The sequence below is a fragment of the Capricornis sumatraensis genome, chromosome 4 (genome assembly GCF_032405125.1).
Source record: "Capricornis sumatraensis isolate serow.1 chromosome 4, serow.2, whole genome shotgun sequence".
NCBI lineage: Eukaryota > Metazoa > Chordata > Mammalia > Artiodactyla > Bovidae > Capricornis > Capricornis sumatraensis.
Window position 1 is genome coordinate 82,355,971 of NC_091072.1, and position 27,596 is coordinate 82,383,566.

Genomic DNA, 27,596 nt, shown 5'->3' on the forward strand with positions numbered 1-27,596 from the left:
TCACCTCTGCTTAGGAAAGAATTTGAATACTTATCATTGGCAAGTATTTGAGGGAAAAAAACAATACTGGTAACCATGTAAATCAGTATAGCCCTGCTGGATTGCTGATTGTCAACAAGCATCAAAATCCTTAGCAGTTTCACTTCTACAAATTTACTCTAATAATGGATTTGCACAAAGATCTAGCTTGGTATTTAAACCATAAAGCCTATGCCTATGAAGAGTTAAATGGCTTTGAGTGAGTGAAGTCGCTCAGTCATGTCCGACTCTTTGCGACCCCATGGACTGTAGCCCACCAGGCTTCTCCGTCCATGGGATTCTCCAGGCAAGAATACTGGAGTGGGTTGCCATTTCCTTCTCCAGGGGATTTACCCAACCCAGGGATCAATCCCAGGTCTCCTGCATTGCAGGCAGACACTTTAACCTCTGAGCCACCAGGGAAGTTAAGTGGCTTTAACTTGAGTTAAATGGCTTTAACTTGAGTTAAATGAGTTAATATGGCCTAATAGACACTTGTCTGGAGAAATGTCATGCCAGTTACATTAGTTTCAGGACAACTTTGATACCATCAAGTTTTGTGAATTCAAAACAGAAATTAAATCAATAGATAGATAGATAGATGATAGGCTTCAGCATTCAACAGGGATTGAAAAATCTAATACCAAGAACAAAAGAATAAGGCATTACTCTTAAATGATTCAGGAACCTATTATTACAGTTATTATGTACCATGGTTACACTGATATTTCGTCTAGAACCAGAATTGCAGAAGGGAAGTTTTTGCTCTTTATACCCATAAAATTTTTAAGGTTAGTTTCTGCTTCCTGCATACCATTCATACCGACCTCAGTCTCTCTCATGGTGACAAAAACAAAAGACAAAACATTGCTCCTTAATACAAACACCTTCCAATCTTAAAACCATGGCTTCTCTTAGTAAAGAGATCTCCAAAAACCACATCAATCAATGATAATCCATGTTCCACTGAATGTACTGCCTCACACATCAGTAGTATGAGGAGGCACATAAAAACACCCATCATTTAATTTCTTTCTTTACTCTCCTCTAGGATAACTACAGCAATAGCTATAGATAAAGCTATAAAGTTAGATATTCTAGGACCTCAGTTTTCATCTTATTTACTCTTTCATCCCTTGCAGGCAATTTTCTGCTCTTCTCATTTTCAACCCTGTTCTCTGGAAGGTCCTTGATAAGTTTATTTCTAATATGCAAAAATAATGAAGCTTATGTATTAGAACAGCGATTAGAGTGACTATTAGCATTTTAAGAGAGGAGGGGAAAACTGTCTAGCACGCCTAAAAACCCAAAACATAAAATATGGCCTAATAGACACTTGTATGGAGAAATGTTGTGCCAGTTACATTTGTTTCAGGATAAATTTGACACCATCAAGTTTTGTGAATTAAAAGCAGAAATTAGATCAATAGATAGAAGATAGAGAAATATTCTATAAGACAACAAATTTGAACACTATTTTTTCTCCTCAGATGCTCTGGCAGATTCTGTTATCTTTCTAAAATGAAAGTGTGATTGAATAGGCTTGACAATTCTAGATGAGCTCTCAAAATGGCCTAATGGTTCTGGTTTATTTATAAAGTTTCTGCCTGAGGATATAGGCAGATGCCTGAAAAGCTCCACTGCATTTAGACATATTCACTTGCATCTTGTAAAATTATCTTTTTATTTTGATGTCACCTAATTCTATGTTTCTTTTTGGCTTCAGCAGTGGGCTTCCTAGCTATCCAAAACCATCTTTTTATCTGCTATGTCATGCACTACTGAAAGGAAAACCCTAAGCAAAGTTTTTAGCTATTCTTCCAGCACACATTTTATTTTGAAAGGAATGAAGTTTCCCACTCAATGGCTGTTCATGATTCTACTCTCAATACTTACTGATTTTACTATTGTTTTCCTTCCCCAGGAAGTGATGGTAGGGAGAGAAGCTAGTTGCTTCCACATTGCTCCCTGTCTACTAACATCCTTCATAGGGAAACCCATGATAATCCTGGATTATTTGGAAGATGTTAAGAAAACCCAGAAGAGCTGACCACATGAAGGAAGGTGTCTACTCAGCAATGGCACCCCATTCCAGTACTCTTGCCTGGAAAATCCCAGGGATGGAGGAGCCTGGTAGGCTGCAGTCCATGGGGTCATGAAGAGTTGGACACGACTGAACGACTTCACTTTCACTTTTCACTTTCATGCATTGGAGAAGGAAATGGCAACCCACTCCAGTGTTCTTGCCTGGAGAATCCCAGGGATGGGGGAGCCTGGTAGGCTGCCATCTATGGGGTCACACAGAGTCGGACACGAGTGAAGTGATTTAGCTTAGCTTAGCTTAGCTTAGCTTAGGGGAATAAAAAAAAAAAAAAAACACAAGAATAATTGCCCTGAATACTTTCTTCCCTCCCTAAATTACCTAATCTTATCCAAAGATTCCATGGCAATGGATTAATGAAAGAATCACTACCATAAACTCATAAACTCTTTCTGAAGGAGGTAGAAAAGGAAAAAAGAAGAGGGGGGGGAAGGAAAGGGAAAGAAGGGAGGAGTGAAAAGATAGATCCCCTCTGGCCCCCCCTTGGCCAGAGCCAGGTGGCCCTCTGCAAGTAACGAGGGGAGTAACTCCAGGGCAGGAATTTTACCTTCATGAAAAAGTAATTACTGGAGTGAAGAAAAGGAGAGGTTGCTGAGTGAAAGGAATGGTAAAGTGTGGGCAGGCATTTTGGAACCAGACGGCCCTGGAAGAAAAGCTATGACAAACCTAGACAACACATTAAAAAGCAGACACCACTTTGCCAACAAAGGTCTGTATACTCAAAGCTATGGTTTTTTCAGGAATCGTGCATACAGATGAGAGTTAGACTATAAAGAAGGCTGAGTGCCGAAGAATTGATGCTTTCAAACTGTGGTGCTGGAGAAGGCTTTCAAGAGTCTCTTGGATGACAAGGAGATCAAAGCAGTCAGTCCTAAAGGAAATCAACCTTGAATATTCTTTGGAAGGACTGATGTTGAAACTGAATCTCCAATACTTTGGCCACCAGATGCAAAGACCTGACTCTTTGGGAAAGACTCTGATGCTGGGAAAGACTGAGGGCAAGAAGAGAAGAGGGTGACAGAGGATGAGATGGTTGGATGGCATCACCAACTCAATGGACATGAGTTTGAGAAAATTCCAAGAGATAGTGAAAGACAGGGAAGCCTGGCATACTGCAATCCATGGGGTGAGAAAGAGTCAGACACCACTTAGTGGCTGGAAAACAATAAGACTTTGTGGTCCTTCCCAAGCCATTGTCTCTGAACACTACCAACTTGACCACTGACTGGACAGTCATGGCAGCACATGGCTTTCTGAGCTCTTCCAAGATCTCTATCTACCTCCTCAAAGAGAACTAAACAATAATGTGAAGTATATAATAAAACATAAGATTTATGTTATCATAAATCATTTTGTATTATCATATTCTCAAAGAGTTTAGAGTCTAATTTGTCTAATTTTCCATGGTGGAAATCTCACCCTTTGAAGTCTATCTGATATACCAAAATTTTTATTAAAAAGTCCTTTTTCAGTAAAACAGCAGAAAATCAAATCGTTGGCTCTATTTTGTTTTCTCCCACCTTTTAAGAAATTAAACACCTGCCCAACCCAAACGTATGGGTAAAATAAGCCCTCAATCTTCAGTCCAATGTTTGGGAATTTGACTCGTCCAAGCTTTTATAAAAAGTAATGGAAGCAGAACCTCAAATCATACACAAGGCACTTGAGGTCCCCGCCTCTGTCTTTAAATCAGCTATAACTAGTACTTAGGTAAGTATCTGAACAGCAGAAGTTTCAAAACAATGGGTCATTTAATTTCGAGTGTATATGTTCTGTGATATGAAACCCTAACATTTTAAAAGTTACCATGTATTATAATATACAACTCAGCTTTTTTTTGTGTTTAAAACATTCTCCACATTCCAGAGTGCTAATTTGAGGCCAAATGCCTGGAAAATGTCTATTTAACTCCTTCATTGACATAAGCCCATTTGATATTTCTGTTGTATGCTATGCTATGCTATGCTAAGTTGCTTCAGTCGTGTCTGACTCTGTGTGAGCCCAGAGATGGCAGCCCACTAGGCTCCTCTGTCCCTGGGATTCTCCAGGCAAGAACACTGGAGTGGGTTGCCACTACCTTCTCCGATGCATGAAAGTGAAAAGTGAAAGTGAAGTCACTCAGTCATGCCTGACTCTTAGCGACTCCATGGACTGCAGCCTACCAGGCTCCTCCGTCCATGGGATTTTCCAGGCAAGAGTACTGGAGTGGGGTGCCATTGACTGCAAAGTTTTGATCAGTACATGAGTAGTCCTAGGATGTAAATAGACTCTTGTAAAAGTAAAGGAATGGGACAAAGGAAAGATAGGAAGCAATCAGTCAGATACATACACATAAGCCTTTTTCCAAGTGGATACGACCCAGTCAGCCTCCCTGGTTGAGGCTGGAGAAGGGGAAAGACGAGGTATGAGAGGCAAGTCCAAGCCAGTGGAATTAATGTGAAACTAGCAGAAAGCCTTTGAGACCTGAAGATTATAGCATCGGCTAAAAGGATAAAGACCAAGCTATCAGGTTCAGGGGATGCGGGATCATCCCAGTTGAGGAGAACATTTTAAGTAATTCATTTGAGGTTACACGGTTAGATTTTCTGGTTATTCTTTTCAAAGCTTAACGATGTTACCCTTCATTTTTAACAAGCATTTTAAAATTACAGCATAGTGGTCATTGGAAGAAAGTGTTTAGTCTTTTCTACTTTATGAAGTTCGAGAGAAAAAGTAGCCTACTCAGGGAAATTTACTTTTAAAGTCAATGCACTCTTCTATAAGACTGCTCCCTAAGTTAATTTAAGCAACTTGTTATTTGAAAACTGCATTATATTTTTGGAGGGGTAGTATTGCCTTTTTTAGTCCTCTATTGAGAGAAATTTAAGTGTACAAACATAATTGCCCCTCTTCTTCCTTCATCCCAAAGTAGATGTTTCTTTGTACTATAAAGGAAATCACTAAATACTCAAAACAGTTTGAATAGCTTCTTGCAATCCCCCATATAAACGCCACAGTGCTGGCTTGCACGTCGTCAGCCTAGGGTAAATAATACTTAAACGAATATTCACATTCTCAGCCAAGAGGACTATTGCTCTGCTAGAATCTCCTTCCGATTTGACTTAATTATGCTCTAAGAAGCTATCAGCAACGTTAAGTGTGCTGTAAAATTGGAACTGTATTATAGTTTGTGTTCATTAGTATTCCTCTTTTGCTTGCGATAAAGCTTTGGAGAGATTTCACACTCTTGCAGTTTAAAGAAATACTTCACTACAGCTTCTGGAATAATCCTGAAGGCAGGAGTGTGTTGGGAGTCTCCCTTCCCCAACAATGTCAGTGTTCTAACTTGTTTCAAGAGAGCTCGTTAAATCCTACTTTCTCTTTACATTAACATCTCCTTCTGTTAAGTCATTCTCACATATTTTACTCAATAGACTTCTTTAACTGCCCAATCATGTGTGATGTCCCTGGAGATAGGCTTTCAAAAAATAGAAATTAGAAAATCCTGGGTGTTTAAATCTTATCACTGGGAAAAAAATACACCATAGATTGATGGAGCTGAGATGAGTTTTCTAAGGCAAAGACAGGTTAAAAAGCCCAAAGGAGAATGAATGTTTATTCATAAATCCAAATGAAATTAATTGAAACAATTTAGTAGCTGTTTAAAAACAATGGCATCCATCAGCAGAGCTACAACTGTCTCGCAGTGGATTCATTAGCCCGCACTGAATTTTGATTACTCTTCTTTAGGGACCAGCTTTAGTCAATTAAAAATGATTCATGATTCTAGGTCTAGGTAGTTGTTTGGGGGAAGGTTCATCCATCCACATAGCAACATATCTACCTAACTTTGGACTGAAGTTTTTTTCAAAAATTCCATAATCTGATTGGTTGACATAAAGAGGTGAAAGAGATTTAAGAGCTTGACACAATCAACATAAATGTTCTATTGATTCTTAAAACCAGGAGTACATTCCTTGAAGTCAGGTCTGCAGAACCACAACCCTGCCACTCAATCCACACACTTGGGTTTCCTTCTGTGGGTCTGGTACTGCCCTATCAATCACTTGTTTGTTTGATATCAGGGAGTAGTGACAGACCATTCTGAGATTTAAATTAATCGTGAGCTTTTTAGTTAATGCCTGAGTGCTTGCAGATTACAACATGTTCTATATATCCTGCTCTTAAATCTGTCTTTTAAAATGAAATATGGAAGGAAAACATAAAAAAAATTTTTTTTAACTAAAAAAGTGTTTTGAACGAAAGGGAAAAAATTGCTCTAAAAGAAAATGAATTAAATGAAAGAACTAAAAAATAATAAAAATCAGCAAAAACAAAATTTTTTTATTATGACTATGTCAAAACTATGACTTGACAGTTTGTGTTTTTTTAACTTAAAAAATATTCTTTTCTTAGGTCAATCTCCCAAGGCAATAAAATAAAAGCAAAAATAAGCAAAAGGGGCCTAATTAAATTTATAAGCTCTTGCACAGCAAATGAAATCATTAAAAAAGGAAAAAGTATTATTGGATGAAATATTTACCTTCTCAACTTTTGTAATTCTCCTCTATCAATCAACAGCGTATCCTCTACTTAATTCTTTCTTCATATCCACATCTTGCTTTGTTTTTACCACCTAGAACAGGCTTTCATCAAATCAGTTCTGGACCAGTGGCCCCCTGACTGGGTGTCATCTGCCCCTCTCCATCTTCTTATCATTTCACATATCAGTTCTAAAGAGACCCTATTGTATTCTTTATTCTAGAGAATAGAATATGCTGTTCTATTAAAAAACCCCAGCATTCTCCTTGCACACGGCCATTCTGGTCAACCTGATCCCTGAGAGAGTCACAGATGAGTATTCCGGACAGGAAAGAGTGCAGTGGGTAGATGGAGTCCATGTATTGCCCACTTCAACCAGAGCACGTACCCTTGATCTGATAATGCTGATATACCATGTCCCAGCTTAGTATACAGGCATGTCATTTTTATCTGTTTCATATATGGGCAAAATGTCACTTGAAAGAGCATTCCACAATCTTTAAAATGTTTATAAATCATTGGTCTACAAAACAATAAAGAGTAAATAAATAATAAGTATAATGTTCAAGACTGTCTGTGGTCTGATCTCATACTACTGTAGAGGCAACTGAAGCATGGCAGTTGAGTTCAGCCCAGCTGGGATTACTTGTGCTAAATTCCAGTGTCCACCCTTGCCGTGGCCTTTGTGTGACCTTTTACCTATCCTATCTGGGCCTTTAAAATGCTGACAGGTACTATAACCCACTCCAGTACTCTTTCTTGGAGAATTCCATGGCAGAGGAAACTGCCGGGCTACAGTCTATGAGTAGCAGAGTCGGACACAACTGAGCCACTAATACAGCACACAAGGTACCTGATTAATAAGCTTATTAAAAGAATTAAATAAAATTACATAAGCCGAGCACTTAACAGCAGCAGACACAAAGTCAAGGACTCATTCTAAGCCTTCAGTCTCACTGATCCCTCATGGGAGCTCACTGTTAGAAATGAGCAGCCCTGTCACCACTCCATAGACATCCCTTGGCTGTAAACCTGACCTCTCCCAGGCCTAGTTCTCCAAACTGGAAACGCCACCACTCCTGGAGCCTCTGCTTTACAAGCAAGAGTGGGAAGGAAGGGCAGAGGTTATTGAGGAAATGTCCATTAAAGCATCTTATAAGTACAGTCTGTTCTCCCTCTAGTCACTGTTCACTGAAGTGTAATATCGAGAAATTAGTGCTTTGCTGCAATGGTGGGCTGGGGAGAAAACAAAACTGTAAAATATTCCTGTTTACTGATAAAATCCTAGTTAAGAAACCCTGAGCATGTATTACCAGACACCATCCTGAAGTTAAGTGTTCACAAAGATATGCTGATCTGGAATATAATTTAGAGTTTAAAATGAAAGCTCCTTTTGGCCTGTTTAAACACTAACTATCCCCGGGCCCCATTCACAGAACTGGAGTCATGTTTCATCTTCTGAGCCAACTTTCTTCCCCCTGCTTTGTTCTACCATGTTGGTTTCCTTCATAAGGTAATGTGTTTTAATATTTTTATATGCTTCCCAGAGCACTTTGAGAATGAATGTGTCTTATGAGCAAACTAATAATAATAATAATATTCCAACAAAGACATTCTGCTTCTAATTATACCCATGCAGCTTTCTTTACCCTGTGCAGAGCATTCTGAATTTTGGTCACTAGAAGTATGATGAAACACATGACATTATGGAAATTTCCTTATCTATGAGATTGTATTAGGAATGATTTGGGGTGGGGGGAATCTTGTCAAGTTACAAGTACCACACTTAATGCATTTCTGTTTCAATATGTTGATCAGTTTTATGAAAGTCTCAATCCTACTTGTCATGCCAACTTTCTTATTAGATTTTCAAGTTTTGCACCACTTGTGGTTAATCAGATAATTATAACCCTAGATTTAATATTTTTCTAGTTTTCCATTCTTTACCAACCATAGACATGCCCTATTAAGTGTCTGCCAATTCCCAATTTCAGTGCTTAGAGGGAAAGGAGGGATCTTTCGCTTTGGCTCCTAGAGTTGTAACAAGAGCACCATGGATTTCCTTCAAATACACATCTGGCTTTTTGCCTTTGTTGTTCAGGACAAATCAGTTCCAGAAGACTATCCATCTCCTTGAAATCTTTGGCTTCATACAGCACACCAACTGGGTTGGAGTCTATTTAGCCCATTCTATTCTCCGGCAACAGATCACTGTAGGACACATTGCTATATTTGTCTTTAGATCTTTCCTGTGACCTCATGCAATTGAAGGGAGAAAAGGGGTTATGGGGTTGACTGATCACCTGCAACTGTGTACCAAACACAGTGCTACATGCTGGGAAGGCAAAAGCACAAATGTCTTTTTCCTAAGGGAATTCACCATCTACTGAGGGAGACACCCTCGAAAACAAACAAACTCCCCATTCTCTCATTCTCAGCCACAAACTGAGGCAGCAAAAAAAACTAGAGGAGACAGCCCAAAAGTTCATTTGGGTTTTTCCGTAACATATTATGGAAAACCTGAACAAACTTTTAGGCCAATCCAATACATGGCCAGCCATCTTATCAGGAGTTAGGCATCCCTAAGACACACAGCAAGGATCTCCAGGCACAATGTATGTTTGATTTCATGGCTCCAGGGGGAAAACAAAACTCAGCATTCATAATTTACCAGGTTATCTGAACCAGTCCTAGAGGTAATTTCAAGCCTATCAATGAGTATAGCGTCTGAGATGTCCTACCCTAAGAAAACCAAGTGAGGAAATGTTCCTTGACACCAAGGGGTTACATTCCAAAAGAAAGCACTGTGAGCTCCATTTTGTGAAATGTGATATGAGTACTGCTGACATAAAAGTCAAGTCACAGCTGGTGATAACAGGCCACAGCCAAAGATGACTTACAGTGTGTCTTTAACTTTGCTAAAAGGCATACCAAGTGCTTCCTAGATAGAGAAATAGATAGGCAAAACATAGACAGAAAATTAAACCTTCCCTTCACTTTCAGAAACACTTTCCATTTAGTTGTGGTCTCTTCACATGTGGGTTTAGAGATAAAGTCAAGAATACTTTAAACTTCAACTGCAAAACCTGCCTACTCTATCTGATTCTTTAAATGTCTCCTGATGACAATGAGTCTGTCTGTGGCTGAGCATCATCGGTCACTGCTAGCTACTCCCAAAAGAGCAGAGAACTGCTCAGGGAGGGTCCCAAACCCACTCACAGCTCTTATTTCCCATTTTTCACTGGACTCTGTGGATTTGCTTAAAGATGTGTAAAACTTCATGTAGTTTGACAGTCCCCTGAGGGTTCTCATGTGTATTGTTTATTTCATTCTTTATGCAATAGAACATTCACTCAATTTTCTTCCTGGACAGCTTTAGAGTCTTGGAGAAACTGTAAATATTTAGTTCTTAAAGTCAAAACTGTTCACTTTTGTTCAAAATACCTCTGTTTGGGAAATTCTCAAACATCTGTTTAGAAAATCTTATAGCCAGTTTCTAACCTAACAAAAACTATAAGGGAAAACACAAAGTGATATCACATATGAGGGGATAAAATGTGGAAGATATGGAAGGGGGATGTCTGGAACCCAGATGTATCAATTAGAATGTTCTGAGTTGTAAAAAGAAACTCAGCTTAGAATGGCTTAATCAGTTGGGCATACTTATTTTCTCAAAACTAAAAAGTTAGAGGCAAAGAGATTCCAGGATTAATTAAAGCAGCAACTTAACAACATCTGCAAGCACTCAAGTTCTTTCCATCATCTTCAATGGACTTTTTTCTTCAGTTTTATGTCTTCATGGTTGCAAGCTGGCTGCAGCTGCTCCAAGCTTCACATCCCACTCATCAATCTTAGGAAGCAGGGACAAAGTACATCTCTTTCTTAACCATTTTCAGAGCAAAATACACTTTTCCAGATGCCATCATGTGGAATTATCTTTAGGTCTTATTGACAAAAATTCTATCACAAGACCATTCCTAAACCAATTAAAAGCAAAATAATGGATTTACCAGTCTTGACTTAGTCACTATTTAACTTCCTGAGATTGAGACAGTGCTTGAGGTTCTTGGCTGCCGAACACCTGAATAAAATTGGAGGGAAGTGAAAAAATTGTATAAACAACCAAGTTTATACCAGAGTATACAAGTGCTTTGACTTTGCTTTGAGTCAAGTCTCTCTAACTATTGCTCGATTGGGCAGGAAAGAAGGTACTATTAAGCTATAGTTAAGACCATGGCTCTGCTTAGGTTCCTTATGAGTGCATATGTGCTAAGTCGCTTCACTAGTGTCTGACTCTGTGCGACCCCACGGGCTGTAGCCTTCTGAGCTCCTCTGTCCATGGGATTCTCCAAGCAACAATACTGGAGTTGGTTGCCATGCCCTCCTCCAGGGGATCTTCCCAACCCAAGAATTGAAACTGCATCTCCTATGTCTCCTGCTTTGGCAATTGGGTTCTTTACCACTAGCACCACCCAGGAAGCCCCAGGCTTATTATGACCGAGTTCAAATTCCAGTTCTGTCCTTTACTAGCTGCATGACTTTAAGCAAGTTACTTAACCTTTCGTTCCTAAATGTTCTCATGTGTACAAGATTAGAACAAATAATACCTACCCCCTAAAGTAGCTCTATTGATTAAATTAAATGATGTTTAAACAATGTTTAGCAGACTATCTAGCAAGCTAGTATCAATAAAGATTAGTAATTATTATTAACATAACCTCACTCCAGAAATTAGATCTCAGTGCCTTCAGGGATTTAAGAATCCTCCTTTTCTCCTTTTTTATACTGCATTTTTTTTTAATTTGCATTTAAATTTTTGAAAACTGCCTTGAAGAAAAAAAAACTAAAAAATGCAACGCTACCAAAAATCTCCAGAGGTAGGGAAGAGGGCATAGTTTCATTGTCACTAAACGCACACCAGTGCCTAAACAAACAGTTAACTTTTAAGATGACCCTTAAAAGCATAAGCATTTCATTTATTTCAGAGGACAAAAGAAAAGCATATTTAGAAATTCTAAAATATTATGTATAAATTTAAGAACAAGATAGCTGTATCTTCAGAAAATATAAGGGCAAGATCACTTGTTTAAAATCACATGCATGCACTGAGTTCACAGTCCATCTCTCCACCATACTGTTTCTTTGGCTGTAATTCCTCTTTATTCACTGGGTGACTACATCCTATAAAAATGCTTAAAACCAAAATCCTTGTGTCTCCCCCTCTTTCCTTCTCACAAACCCATTTGCCAAGAGACTTAAACAAGTGAGCAGTAATTTATGAACTCAGCTCTAAAACCAGTTACACCTAAGTAAGACACCCAGGTACCCAGACATTGTCTGCAAACCCCACCTTTATTAATTCTCAAAGGAAGGTTTCCCTGAGATACAATCAGGTGGCTTTAGACCATCATCTTCCCTATCTTTGCCAGACACTAGATGTCATTATTTATTATGAAGCATGTCCAGCTTACTTGCCTAGACGTTTTTGTTCTGATCGTAAATGGCTTTGGCACCCTGGGAAAGAGAGCTAAAGCGGTCAGCCAGTCAAAACTAAAAGGTGAACAGCTTCAATAAGTACTATTCACCAGTTACTCTCTACTCTACAACTAGTACTCTGTCACCTCTGCACTGTGTGACTAATACAAATTAGAATTTGAAATGACACTTGTACATTTTGTTTCCCTATTTGAAAGCTGCTTTGAGAAACTTTCAGTCCAACATTAAGCTATTAGAACTTCAGTGTGTTTCTGGTTTGAATATGACAAATGAAATAGCAAATCTCCTCTCACATTTTTATAAATCCCTGATGCAATTTTTGAAGCTTGAAAAATTATTTTGGAGTTTTTCATAAGCTCCTTATGAGACTCATTCTACAACTTTCCATAGTACCAAAAGAGGCTCTTAAGCCAGATGGATAGAAAGAAAATCTAGAAAGAAAGCATACAAAATCTAAAACAAAAGTACAAATCTCTGAATCATATAATACAATATCCAGTTTTCTTTTGAGTTGTGAGTTCACCATATGGAGATAATAAGGGGGAAATTCCAAATACAATCTCCATGAATTCTTTGTCTCTGGGGGCCTAAGATGTTAGTACATCCTTTCAAAAAGAAAAACTCAAAGGATAACTAATATCATACATAAAGTTAGTTGTCAAACGCAGAAGAACACAATACAATATTTTGTACATAAGCAGTTAAGAAACCTTAGTTGTTCCATGTAGAGGTAGTATTTACCAAACACACAAACAAAATTGGGCAAAAATTTAGGGCAATCTGAAAATACAAATCAAACAATACCAGTTAGGGCAAGAATTAAACATGATACCAACTAGGCCTGTTCTTGTTTAGGAATGTCAAAAGAAAAGATCTATAATAATTTTTTGGCTTTTCTTTAAAAGAAATTTTTTCTTCTTTGTTCTGTAAGGAGGAAAAAAAACAATAATTAGCAAACCACAGATGAGAGTGACTTCTTTCATTTAACACAGGATATGCCACCCAAGACAACAATAGCATGCCCAATTTTTCCCCTTGGTTTTTTAAAACTCCAAACCACAAGGAAGGTGCAGTGAGTGGTCACCTGAAGTGCCCTAGGAAGCTCACTAAATAGGATGAAATATGACTTTGAGGGATATTGTCAAGTTACCCCACCCAAAGAGACAACAAATACTAACAGAGCATCAATTCTGTGCAATACTCCTGGCTATGCTCAAGAGAATGAAAAGTATATGAGCTAAGTGCTTGCTTCTGTGGGAATTTACAAACAAGTAGAGGAATAACGGCCACAAATAAAAATAAATTGTGCACATAAATAGTATCCAAAGTTGTAAAGAAGCGCAAAGCTTCAGCAAGGTTATTTTTTGTTTTTAATGAAAACAGTTCATTTCCATTTGGATTTAACTCTCCACTCTCCCAAACACTGACATCACAGGTGAGGGCAAATGCTGCCTGGGAGATAGATGGGGGCCTGAAGATCTGGAGACTCCCAGGACCAACAGGAACCCCTGTAAAAGCGTGGAGGAATTCCCCTTCCATGCTGGACTCCCTGAAGAATATAACATCGTTGAGGGTAGAGAGCATGTCAGCAATATTCACCACTCTTTCCCTAGAGCATAGTCAAATGCCTAGAACCTAGCAAGTGCTCAAGTAAAATTGTTACCACTCTTGTAAACCATTTTGTAGAGGTGTTTGGGAAAACCACATAAGGTGAGATAGGGCTATTCAGGGTCAACATTGCACTCTCAATTGTATAACCCACTTGGAGGGGAGAACAGGGCTCTGAAGAACTGAGGCTGGCAGAGGGATCATATCATACTTGGATCCCAAGATGCACTGAAGTACACGGGGTATACAGAGGTGTGATTAGGATACTTGTTTCTAATGGGTTACATAAACAAACTACTTCACAGGAACCAGAATGTGGGTAAAGCAGAGAAGCATGAGAAAGAAAGAGTGCAGAGAAACAGAAAGAGGACTGGGAAAATATCTGTGATGGGGTTGTGGCTGTTTGTGTGATGTGTGGGTGCACCACTATTATGAGAGAGCCAGAGATCATGAGGAAACTGACAGTTATTATGTAACTCATCTCACATCAGACCAAATGCATTCTGTGAGAATCAAAAGGCTTGGTAAGCATAATCTGAAAAATGTTAAGAAAAAAGGAGGTGTAGTAACGTGACTGATTAGATGCAGAGAAAGCCTTTGACAAAATTCAACACCCATTTATGATAAAAAAAACTCTCCAGAAAGCAAGAATAGAAGGAAGATACCTCAACATAATATAAGCTATATATGACAAATTTACAGCAAACATTATCCTCAATGGTGAAAAATTGAAGCATTTTCCCTAAAGTCAGGAACATGACAAGGGTGCCCACTTTCAGCATTACTATTCAACATAGTTCTGGAAGCTTTGGCCACAGCAATCAGAGCAGAAAACGAAATAAAAGGAATCCAAATTGGAAAAGAAGAATTAAAACTCTCACTGTTTGCAGATGACATGATTCTCCACATAGAAATCCTAAAGACTCCACCAGAAAATTATTAGAGCTAATCAATGAATATAGTAAAGTTGCAGGATATAAAATCAACACACAGAAATCCCCTGCATTCCTATACACTAATAATGAGAAAGTAGAAAAAGAAATTAAGGAAACAATTCCATTCACCATTGCAATGAAAAGAATAAAATACTTGGGAATATATCTACCTAAAGAAACTAAAGGCCTATATATAGAAAACTATAAAATACTGATGAAAGAAATCAAAGAGGACACTAATGATGGAGAAATATACCATGTTCATGAATCAGAAGAATCAATATAGTGAAAATGAGTATACTACCCAAAGCAATCTACAGATTCAATGCAATCCCTATCAAGCTACCAAAGGTATTTTTCACAGAGCTAGAACAAATAATTTCAAGATTTGTATGGAAATACAAAAAACCTCGAATAGCCAAAGAAATCTTGAGAAAGAAGAATGGAACTGGAGGAATCAACCTGCCTGACTTCAGGCTCTACTACAAAGCCACAGTCATCAAGACAATATGGTACTGGCACAAAGACAGAAATATAGATCAATGGAACAAAATAGAAAGCCCAGAGATAAATCCATGCACCTATGGACACCTTATTGTTGACAAAGGAGGCAAGAATATACAATGGAGAAAAGACAATCTCTTTAACAAGTGGTGCTGGGAAAACTGGTCAACCATTTGTAAAAGAATGAAACTAGAACATTTTCTAACACCATACATAAAAATAAACTCAAAATGGATTAAAGATCTAAATGTAAGACCAGAAACTATAAAACTCCTAGAGGAGAACATAGGCAAAACACTCTCCGACATAAATCACAGCAGGATCCTCTATGATCCACCTCCCAGAATACTGGAAATAAAAGCAAAAATAAACAAATGGGATCTAATTATAATTAAAAGCTGCTGCACAACAAAGGAAACTATAAGCAAGGTGAAAAGACAGCCTTCAGAATGGGAGAAAATAATAGCAAATGAAGCAACTGACAAACAACTAATCTCAAAAATATACAAGCAACTTATGCAGCTCAATTCCAGAAAAATAAATAACCCAATCAAAAAACGGGCCAAAGAACTAAACAGACATTTCTCCAAAGAAGACATACAGATGGCTAACAAACACATGAAAAGATGCTCAACATCACTCATTATCAGAGAAATGCAAATCAAGACCACAATGAGATACCATTTCATGCCAGTCAGAATGGCTGTGATCCAAAAGTCTACAACCAATAAATGCTGGAGAGGGTGTGGAGAAAAGGGAACCCTCTTATACTGTTGGTGGGAATGCAAATGAGTACAGCCACTATGGAGAACAGTGTGGAGATTCCTTAAAAAACTGCAAATAGAACTACCTTATGGCCCAGCAATCCCACTGCTGGGCATACACACCGAGGAAACCAGAATTGAAAGAGACACATGTACCCCAATGTTCATCGCAGCACTGTTTATAATAGCCAGGACATGGAAACAACCTAGATGTCCATCAGCAGATGAATGGATAAGAAAGCAGTGGTACATATACACAATGGAGTACTACTCAGCCATTAAAAAGAATACACTTGAATCAGTTCTAATGAAGTGGATGAAACTGGAGCCGATTATACAGAGTGAAGTAAGCCAGAAAGAAAAACACCAATAGAGTATACTAACACATATATATGGAATTTAGAAAGATGGTAATGATAACCCTGTATGCGAGACAGAAAAGGAGACACAGATGTAAAGAACAGACTTTTGGATTCAGAGGGAGAGGGAGAGGGTGGGATGATTTGGGAGAATGGCATTGAAACATGTATACTATCATGTAAGAAACATATTGCCAGTCTAGGTTTGATACAGGATACAGGATGCTTGAGGCTGGTGTACTGGCATGAACCAGAGAGATGATATGGAGAGGGTGGGTGGGAGGGGGATTCAGGGTTGGGAACTCATGTACACCTGTGGTGGATTCATGTCAGTGTATGGCAAAACCAATACAGTATTGTAAAAAAATGTAAAAATCAACATAGAAAAATAAATAAACTGTATATTTAGGAAAAATATTCAGAATCTAACCATATGCAGAAATATTATCTTTTAAAAGTTTAAGATAAAATGCTATTTTAAAAGAATACTTTTAAAATATTATAAAGTGCTTCACTCAATATGTCAGCAAATTTGGAAAATTCAGCAGGGGCCACAGACTAGAAAACTTCAGTTTTCATTCCAATCTCAAAGAAGGGCAATGCCAAAGAATGTTCAAATTATTGCACAACTGTGCTCATTTCACAAGCTACTAAAGCTAGCTCAAAATCCTAAGGCTAGCTCAAAATTCAAGCTAGGTTTCAGCAGTACATGAACTGAGAACTTCTGGATATAAAATCTGGGTTTCAAAGAGGCAGATGAACAAGAGATCAAATTACCAGCATTCACTGGATCACAGAGAAAGTAAGGTAATTCCAGAAAAACATATACTTCTGCTTCATTGACTACACTAAAACCTTTGATTGTGTGTATCACAACAAACTTAATTCTTAAAGAGATGGGAAATTCTTAAAGAGATGGGAATTCTAGACCACCTTACCTGTCTCCTGAGAAACCTGTATGGGGGTCAAGAAAGAACAGTCAAAACTGGACCTAGAACAACTGACTGCTTCCAAATAGGAAAAGGAGTATTGTCACCCTGTTTATTTAACTTCTATGCAGAGTACATAATGGGAAATGCCAGGCTGGATGAATCACAAGCTGGAATCAAGATTGCAGGGAATATCAACAAGCTCAGATATGCAGATGAAAGTGAAAGTGAATGTCACTGTTATGTTCAACTTTTTGCGACTCCATGGACAGTAGCCTGCCAGACTCCTCTGTCCATGGAATTCTCCAGGCAAGAATACTGGAGTGGATAACCATTCCCTTCTCCAAGGGATCTTCCCTTCTCGGGGATTGAACCCAGGTCTCCTGCATTGCAGGCAGATTCTTTACCATCTGAGCCACCGGGAAAGCCGGTGATGCAAATGATACCACTCTAATGGCAGAAAGTGTAAAACTATGGAGCCTCTTGATAAGAGGAGAGTAAAAAAGCTGGCTTAAAACTCAGCATTCAAAAAACTAAGATCATGGCATCTGATCTCATCACTTCATGGCAAATAGAAGTGGGAAAAGTGGAAGCAGTGATTGATAGATTTTATTTTCTTGAACTCTAAAATCACTGTGGACAGTGACTGCAACTACGAAATTAAAGATGCTTGCTCCTCAAAAGGAAAGTTATGACAAACCTAGACAGCGTATTAAAAGGCAGAGACATCACTCTGCTGACAAAGGTCTGTATACTCAAAGCTATGGTTTTGCCCATAGCCATGTACAGATGTGAGAATTGGACCATAAAGAAGACTGAGGGCCAAAGAATTGATGCTTTCGAGCTGTGGTGCTGGAGAAGACTCATGAAAGTCCCTTGGACTGCAAAGAGATCAAACCAGTCAACCCTAAGGGAAATCAGTCCTGAATATTCATTGGAAGAACTGATGCTGAAGCTGAAGCTCCAATATTTCAGCCACCTGATCCAAAGAAACAACTCACTGAAAAGACCCTGATGCTGAGAAAGATGGATGGCAAAAGGAGGGAGGGGGGTGCAGAAGATGACATGATCAGATAGCATCACTGACTCAATGGACTTGAATTTGAGCAAACTCCTGAAGATAGTGAAGGACAGGGGAGCCTAGCGTGCTGCAGTACCTGGGGTCACAAAGAGTGGGACATGAATTAGTGACTAAACAGTAACAACAAATATAGTGAAGAAGACCTTCCCAAGCAAAACACAATACCCTAAAGTCAGATAGGAAAAGAATAAGAGATTTGAGTACCTAAATATTTGCTTCCATAAAATTGAAGAAACCATAAATTTAAAAGGTGAACTACAGACTTAATGCAATATATATAACACAAGCAACTAGAATAAAAGTGTTCAGGAAGTAATTTCTAAAAACTCAATATGAAAAGTTAAGCAGCCAGGAAGAATGGAACTGTACAAAAAAGATCTTCACGACCCAGATAGTCATGATGATGATATCACTAATCTAGAACCAGACATCTTGGAATGTGAAGTCAAGTGGGCCTTAGAAAGCATCACTACAAACAAAGCTAGTGGAGGTGATGGAATTCCGGTTGAGCTGTTTCAAATCCTGAAAGATGATGCTGTGAAAGTGCTGCACTCAATATGCCAGCAAATTTGGAAAACTCAGCAGTGGCCACAGGACTGGAAAAGGGCAGTTTTCATTCCAATTCCAAAGAAAGGCAATGCCAAATGCACTCATCTCACAGGCTAGTAGGAGAAGGCAATGGCACCCCACTGCAGTACTCTTGCCTGAAAAATCCCATGGATGGAGGAGCCTGGTGGGCTGCAGTCCATGGGGTTGCTAAGAGTCAGGACTACTGAGCGACTTCACTTTCACTTTTTACTTCCATGCATTGGAGAAGGAAATGGCAACCCACTCCAATATTCTTGCCTGGAGAATCCCAGAGACAGAGGAGCCTAGTGGGCTGCCGTCTATGGGGTCGCACAGAGTCTGACATGACTGAAACGACTTAGCAGCAGCAGCAGCAGCAGCACATGCTAGTAAAGTAGTGCTCAAAATTCTCCAAGCCAGGCTTCAGCAATACGTGAACCGTGAACTCCCTGACGTTCAAGTTAGTTTTAGAAAAAGCAGAGGAATCAGAGATCAAATTGCCAACAACCGCTGGATCATGGAAAAAGCAAGAGAGCTTCAGAAAAACATCTATTTTTGCTTTATTGACTATGCCAAAGCCTTTGACTGTGTGGATCACAAGAAACTGTGGAAAATCCTGAGAGAGATGGGAATACCAGACCACCTGACCTGCCTCTTGAGAAATCTGTATGCAGGCCAGGAAGCAACATTAGAACTGGACATGGGACAACAGACTGATTCCAAATAGGAAAAGGAGTACGTCAAGGCTGTATATTGTCACCCTGCTTATTTAACTTCTATGCAGAGTACATCATGAGAAATGCTGGACTGGAAGAAACACAAGCTGGAATCAAGATTGCCAGGAGAAATATCAATAACCTCAGATATGCAGATGACACCACCCTTATGGCAGAAAGTGAAGAGGAACTAAAAAGCCTCTTGATGAAAGTGAAAGAGGAGAGCGAAAAAGTTGGCTTAGAGCTCAACATTCAGAAAACAAAGATGGGAAACAAAGATGGAAAACTTCATGGGAAATAGATGGGGAAACAGTAGAAACAGTGTCAGACTTTATTTTTTTTTGGCTCCAGAATCACTGCAGATGGTGACTGCAGCCATGAAATTAAAAGACACTTACTCCTTGGAAGAAAAGTTATGACCAACCCAGATAGCATATTCAAAAACAGAGACATTACTTTGCCAACTAAGGCCCGTCTAGTCAAGGCTATGGTTTTTCCTGTGGTCATGTATGGATGTGAGAGTTGGACTGTGAAGAAGGCTGAGTGCCGAAGAATTGATGCTTTTGAACTGTGGTGTTGGAGAAGACTCTTGAGAGTCCCTTGGACTGCAAGGAGATCCAACCAGTCCATTCTGAAGGAGATCAACCCTGGGATTTCTTTGGAAGGAATGATGCTAAAGATGAAACTCCAGTACTTTAGCCACCTCATGAGAAGAATTGACTCACAGGAAAAAGCTCTGATGCTGGGAGGGATTGGGGGCAGGAGGAGAAGGGGACAACAGAGGATGAGATGGCTGGATGGCATCACGGACTAGATGGATGTGAGTCTGAGTGATCTCCGGGAGATGGTGATGAACAGGGAGGCCTGGCGTTTTGTGATCCATGGGGTTGCAAAGAGTCGGACACAACTGAACTGAACTGAACTGAACTGAACTGATGTGAAAAAGCAATTCACAGCAGAAATATAAATGCCTAGTAAATTTTGAAAAGACAATAAATGTCACCTCTGATCAGGAAAATGCTTTTGAACTGTGGTGTTGGAGAAGACTCTTGAGAGTCCCTAGGACTGCAAGGAGATCCAACCAGTCCATTCTAAAGGAGATCAGTCCTGGGTGTTCATTGGAAGGACTGATGCTAAAGCTGAAACTCCAATACTTTGGTCACCTTATGTGAAGAGTTGCCTCATTGGAAAAGACTCTGATGCTGAGAGGGATTGGGGGCAAGAGGAGAAGGGGACGACAGAAGATGAGATGGCTGGATGGCATTACCGACTCTATGGACATGAGTTTGAGTGAACTTCAGGAGTTGGTGATGGACAAGGAGGCCTGGCGTGCTGCGATTCATGGGGTTGCAAAGAGTCGGACACGACTGAACTGAACTGAACTGAACTGATCAGGAAAATTAAATGAAAGTAACAAAATATCATTTTTCACCTACTTGATTAGCAGAAATTAGATTGATTATGAATAATCAGTTTTATCAGGGTGTTGGTATAGGAAAGACTCATCTCATTGGTAGAATTTTTAATTAAATCCCTCTTTGAGAATGGAAACTTGGTAGTTTTTATCTCTTTAAACATATACACCTTAGATCCTTAAGTTCTACTTCTCAGAATCTAGCCTAAAGAAGGACTGAGTCTCTATAGGGAAAGCTTTTGTTGAATTATTTGAATAATAAATTTTGTGAGACTAAATTATCAGATAAGACTTCAAATTATGAATGGGGTCGATTTATGACAGGATGAAAATAGTCTTCAGCTAACTGTTTCATAAGAAATTTTTAGGAGAAAATTTGACTACACTAGTTTTGCCTTTCCCACTGATTTGGGAAGTTACCTAATTCCCACAAAATATGTAGTTCCAGCTGTATAAAATGCAAAAGTTTAAATACATGCAAGGATCAAAGTAGAGAGTTAATTTGTGCTGATTCAAGAGTGGTAGCCCTCAGGGAGACAAAGGCTACATCAGAACAGAGTCCCTTCCACTCGTGTAATATGGATAGAACAAACTGAAAGAAATGAGACAGGACAGATGGAGGTGGTGATTACAGTCAGAGGACGTCCAGAGTTAAACACAGAGTCAAAGAACACAGTGCATGTGCTTAGTCGCTCAGTTATGTCCAACTCTTTGTGACCCCATGGACTGTAACCTGCCAGGCTCTGTTGTCTATGGGGATTCTCCAGGCAAGAAGACTGGAGTGGATTGCCATGCCCTCCTCCAACCCAGGGATTGAACCCAGGTCTCCCATACTGCAGACAGATTCTTTACCATCTGAGTCAACAGGGAAACCAGAAGAACACAGTAACTAGTGAAAATTTGTCAACAAGTTAGGTGGCTGCTGGTAGATGGACCACTTGTGTCCCAAGGACAGGTAAATGGTGATGGGGCATTCAGACCCAGAAAATATGCAGGGATTCCAGCAAGCAGCTGACCTCGGGGGACTGTGATGTTCAGAGGGCCCACACACAAGACCAACATTCAGGGATAGGATCCCAACAAGACAGTCAGTCATATTCTGGGCAGGACAAAAAACGTCATCAGTAGACCACCCAGTCAGGGGCATGCCTGTAAGGCAGAGATTTCCCACTCAGAGCAATTTCCCTCACTAGGAATGTTAAGCAGAGGCTGGAGACATTTTAGTTGTCATACTTGAAGAGGGTACCAGTGTGTCTAATGGGTAGAGTCCAGGCAAGCTGCCACACACCCGACAATCTACAAGCAGCAGAGAATTTTCTGCCCAGAATAATGCCATCATTGAGAAACCCTAGTATAGGGAACAAGAAAAACAGCTATAGGAACTAAGACACAAAATCAAAGACTAGGAGTTAATCATATGAACAAAGCAGAAATGTGGACCTGAAATAGGACTAATTCAGCAGAACTGAGTTGATCATCAAACTAGGTTCTTTAGTTTCCTCCTAATTAGGGAGCATGTAGGTCTTAGGATTTTAAGTGGAAAACAATCTGGGGGCTGATTCTTGTTTCACCACTTACTAGCTTGAGAGACTTGGGCAATTGATTTAATCTTTTACACCTCAATGTCCTTTTCTATAAAATACAGATAATAGTAGCATCTACACCCAGAAATTACTACAAAAGGAAAATAAGATTATGCATAAGTGCTCCTAACACTTTGGCCAATTCATATTACATGGGTGATAATTAATAGTTGTAGATGGGGGCCAAACAGCTAAATTTGTTGGGGAAAATATTTTTTTTAAGAAAAAAAACATAAAAGTGAAGGAGGGCATTATTAGCCCAATCCACCCCCAAATTATCTGGCAGAGGGTTTTCAGGAAAAAAAAAAAAATTTCAGGAATCAGATTTGCTTAACACCAAAGTTTTTCCATGGGTTCACCAAAAAATGTGAACACCAGAAACAGTGTTCTTTGATAAATTTGTTTAAAGTGTTTAATCTTTCGATGCCTATGAGAGGGCTAAACCACCTCTTCCCTAAAGTGACTAATCGTAGTATTCTGTTCTCAGCCCTGTATTCTGAAACATTCTGGGCCTGATAGTTTTCCTTACTAAATAAAACATATTCTGGTATATATTCAATCTCCCTTCTTCTCAAGACATTAACATACAATGCTGGACTATAGGCTTGAATATCAACCACAGAAGAATTAAGGACTGTGAACCAAAAAGACCCCACTTGTCTTATTCTAATGCATGATTAATTTTCTGGAATTTACATAATGAAAAACAAAAAGGAAAACAAAATGAGAGGAAGTGGAAAGTCATTGTATTATATATTTGTCCCTAAAAGTAGTTTGGCTGGGCCTTCCAACCCTCTGCTAATTCCTCAGAAAGATTAAAAAAAGAAAGAAAGAAAGAAAAGAAACCGATCACCACATGCTGAAACCTCAGCATCATAAAGATGCCAGAAGAGAAAAAGTTAACCAATGTCCAGCACCTAGGATCCCATCTGGGCAAGAAGACTGAGTAGGATTCCTTTCTACAAAACATTGCACTTCCCTTCAGCCTGGACCCTAAAGACAGAATTTAGAAAAGCTCCCAAGTGGTGTCTCCCGAGTTAGAGAAAAGAAATATTGACATCACCAAAGATGGACATTTTTATAAATATGAGTAGATGTGGGTATTTGGGAAAATGTGCCAGTTCACCCAACCGCATTTATGTGTATTCTTAAGCATGACAATTTAAGATTCAGGGAAACAGGGCCATATCTGAGCATCATGATCACCTTATAAGCTCAGTCTCTTCAGGTGTCCTGTCTACCATCCTTGGAATGTTAAGGGTGAGAGAAAGGTAACAAGCTTCTTGGCCTGCTGATTATTTTCCAGGAAAAAAGAAAATGAGTCCAATATTGGATGACATCTTTGATAATGATAGTAGCTTTACCACCTGGTTTCATAAATATTAATTTCATCTGAGCTCAATGAGCACTTAACAACTTTCATAAAACTAAGGCTCAAAGAATTTAAGCAATTCACTCAAGGTCACACAGGTAGAAAATAATGAAGAAAAGACTCACACCCAGATCCAAATGATTTCATATCCCATTCTTGTGATTCCATAGATCATACTACTTCCTGGCATCTTCTCCTCCAGTCAAGAAATTAAGAAGAGGGAAAAGAGCCCTGCTTATTTGAAAACTTGTCCTCCACCCTTTCTACTGCAGCTTCAGGAGGGGACATTTCCCAGCTTCCCACATTTCACCACCACCACAGAAGGACTTCATGATGCAATCCCGGCTCTTGTTCACACAGTGAATGCTGCTTTCTGAGAGTTAGCTTAACTGTGAAATAATTTATATCACTATACCATACCCAGTTCATAATTTGTACCCCAAAATGAAGTGACTTAGATTTCCTTATTATTGTTTCTTGTTGTTTCAGTCACTAAATCGTATCCAACTCATTTGCGATTCTATGGGCTGTAACCCACCAGGCTCCTCTGGCCATGGGATTTCCCAGGTAAGAATATTAGAGTAGGTTGCCATTTCCTTCTCCACAGTATCTTCCTGACCCAAGGACTGAACCCACATCTCCTGCATTGGCAGGAGGATTCTTTTTCCACTTAGCCACCAGGGAAGCCGCATCTTATTATTTTTAGTCTTCATCTCTACACTTAGAAAAAATTTGAAGAAGGAAAATGTTGAATTGTGTCCAGGTCATTATTTTATTTTGAAAAATAACTCTTTAATAGTGTATGTATATTGTATACATATATAAAGAATTCAACATTTGGGAGAAATGTCTGTGTGGGCATCTTCAAATTTGTGTGTGTGTGTGTGTGTGTGTGTGTGTGTGTGTCTATGTCTGTGTGTGTATACAGAGAATCAATTCAAGCTACTTTCAAGGGTGAAAAAATACAAATCCCAAATTCAAAGTGAAAAATCACTTGTTTTTAATCAGAGTAGTAATCACAAACCTTTGACATACAAAATATCACAGATAATTGTTTAAAAATTTTCCATTAAACTATATACTTATTAAGAATAATTTCTCTTTATGGAAATTATATTTAACTCTTCAAGGAATCTTCTAAGTTTCCTTTGGTGCCAAATTATGAAATAAATGAGTGATTATAGGCAATAGCAGAATTGCAAATTATAATTGTTATGGTAATGACATATTCATAATCTTTGACATAATAATAACTTTTGTAACTGATAGGCTAATATTCATCTTCAAAGCATTAGCTATTTAATGCTTAAAAATATCCTTCCAATCAAATGAATAAGCAGACTCTTTAGGTCCTATTAACTTTCTATCTACTTTCTATTCACTGATTTTTACTTAAATAACTTGAAAAACAACTGAGGAATCATCTAATATGATCATAAAATCTGGAAATCATTTTTTCTGGCTTTAGGAAGACAAAATGTTTCTAAGTTATTCTTTGTTTCAGTTACCTCTATTATTTGGAAAGTATACTATCCAGACCCATCCTTCATTCTTCTCGTTGTCTGGGCTTATATTCTGTAAAGAGAGAGACATTAGCCTTCAACAGCCAAAGTGAGAGCTGAATTGCCTTAGCTACACAGGACATAAGCTACTGGTCTAACTACTCTCAAACCTACATCCACACAAAATGTGCCATGTAGGTTTAAAGGAATAAGGAATCTTTATATCATATCGGGATAAATTCAAAATGCCTCATTCACTTCTCCCTTTTTTATTTTTATGAATATCACAGTAATTATTTATTAAACATTTATCAGTCCCTAGAAAAATGTCTTAAGGACTCCATGTACATTAGCTTACTTTATAATTATAAAAACCCTATGATGTTGATATTATCACTATATTTTTTATTTCTATAATATCATCATCATCAATACATACATACAAGTAAGCAAATAAAGTATTGAGTCTCAGGGAAGTTTAATAATTTCCAAAAGAAGAAACAGAGCTGAGAGAGAAAGCCAGACCCACCTGATCCCAAAGCCCATTATCCTAACCAGTACACCAGTGGTTCTCAAACTTCTGTAGGCATCAGAATCACTGATAAAAAAAAAAAAAAAAAAAAACAGAGAATCCTGCATGGCCCCTTTCCACCATTTCTGATTGAGTAGCTCTGAGGGAGGAGGTCCCAAGAATTTGCATTTCTAATGAGTTCCCAGGTGACAATGATCACATTATACTCCACTAGTCTGCTAAAATAATGGTACTTCTTCCCATGGATGGCCCTGTCAAATAATTTGAAAAAGCAGTGTTCAGTGGTGTTGGCCATTGCTTACAGAAAAGTAAAAATCAGGTGCTAGTACTCAAATAGACATGTTTATCATAAAAAAAAAATACCAGTCCTGTGTAACTTTTTTTCAGAGAGCCTCCTTCCCTCATTTATCAAATCCAGAGGGCAGAGACTTCCCAAAATTATGCCATTCTTATTCTTTCTCTGAAACGTCTTTAGCCACTTGTTTACTCCCCTGAGAGCAAGAGCATCACCATTCTTCCATTTTCTGAATCCACTTTGGACCTCCCCAGTCAGGACTACTGCTGATGTTGCACAGCCTGTGCATAAAACTGGAACAGCAAGGATTCTGCCACCCTTTCCAAACCTGGGGGCACTTTTCCCTGCCACTTAACATGAGTTTGCTCTTCACCCCATAGGTTCAAGAACTGAGCTCATGGTTTATTGCTATGGTAAATTTGCTTATGCTAAAATCTATGCCAAGTCTAAGCTTGGAATAAGACTTTATGGGCCAAGTAGTAAATCCCATAAAATCAGAGTTTAAAATGGAAAATGTTATTCAGACTAATTACAGGTCATGCAATTGGGCATTACTATAGCACACTTTTCTTAAACATTATCCCAAATGAAGCCATCAGAAGAACATATGTGCTGCATACCCAGTCCAAATTCTTGGTCAGTAAGTGGAACAAGCTTTCAGTGGCAAAGGGGAGTAGCTGTCACCACCATCCCTGGGAGGTTCCTCATTAGACAGCCATGTGGTGAGCCTTCTCATGCTGCAAACAAACGACAGAGGATAACAGGCTTTCCTTTTAAAGTGTGGGGGCAAAGAGAGAGAGAATAGGACAAAACAGAAGAAATTACTCATAAGTCAGGAAAAAACTTCTCATAGGAAATCTTTTAAAAACCATTTTGAATAAAAATAAACTTTCTATGAATTCAAGAGTTGAAAAGATTTAATTTCTGGGATCCAAACAAATTAAATGTATGAAAACTGTTTACTATAATGGTTACAATTGGTATAATTGTAATGACAGGCTATTATTTTTGTTCAACTTTACCTCAGTTGAGACAATAGCTTCATGAACAAATCCTAAAGTCCAAGATGACTGATTATACTCTGAGCAATGAAACGAGTTCTACGTTTGAAATGTTCTTTCCTGCACCCAAAATTATGGGTGGGATCTTCACTGATCATTCTGGTTACTCATAACAAATCAGTCTACATTTCCCAAGTAAACTTATTTTCATTCTATAGTATTACTAAAAAGATGCATTGAACAGAGGTAGACAAAAAAAAAAAAAAAAAAACCTTTGTTTATAAATCTTTAAGGAGAG